Genomic DNA, 722 nt, shown 5'->3' on the forward strand with positions numbered 1-722 from the left:
GTCTTTCTTTTTTATAGTACCATCCAGTAAAGATGAGATGCTGCCAGGTATAGCTCTCTGCTTGAGGCTTCTCCAGATACAAAAAAGGACCTTAGTATGATACCTCTTGCTATATTCTGCTTTGGATTCCTTAGTGTTTTCATACAAGTCTCGATTTTCCAGCCTTCATCCTGCATTGTGGCACAGCATCCTCTTTCTGTTCGGCCATGTATATTGCCCCCCAAATAAACACAATATGCTGAAAGAAAGGAATGACAAAGATTTGGGGGTACAGAAAGAGCTCTTATCTTTGATATAAATTTTATTGAAGTGTAATGTCACACAGAAGTATACTTCCTCATTGTTGTCCTTATCATCACTCTATTTTAGTACTATATTAGCATTTGTCTGGGTTGATTATCTTGTTTGTATTCTTCCCACACTTTATACTCTCTTATGTGATTAATCTTGAAACACAGCTCTGACAATGTCATTCCAATCTCAGTTTTATTTATTGATTCCTTTGCCTGTAGCATAAAATCTAGGCTTTTGACTGGGGTATTTATGGCCTGGTCTATGATAAAGATAGTATGTATGTAAAGAAAGGATCGAGAAGATTCAGAGTTTGATGTTTGACTATATAGAGATGTGGATGATAAAGCAGATTTATCGAAGAAATCCATTGCTTCAAATTTAGATATCTAAGAGATTATTAAAAATCATCCCAGTTAAAAATATTATAT

General features: G+C 34.8%; 1 protein-coding gene across 3 annotated transcripts in view; it reads left to right on the forward strand.

Annotated features, from left to right (window-relative positions):
• KIAA1586 (KIAA1586 ortholog) overlaps positions 1-722 on the forward strand; it is a 9,080-nt gene that overhangs the window by 3,733 nt on the left and 4,625 nt on the right. The gene's annotated exons all lie outside the window — the stretch shown is intronic.

This window comes from Propithecus coquereli, unplaced genomic scaffold (genome assembly GCF_000956105.1).
Source record: "Propithecus coquereli isolate 6110/MARCELLA unplaced genomic scaffold, Pcoq_1.0 Scaffold292, whole genome shotgun sequence".
Taxonomy (NCBI): Eukaryota; Metazoa; Chordata; class Mammalia; order Primates; family Indriidae; genus Propithecus; species Propithecus coquereli.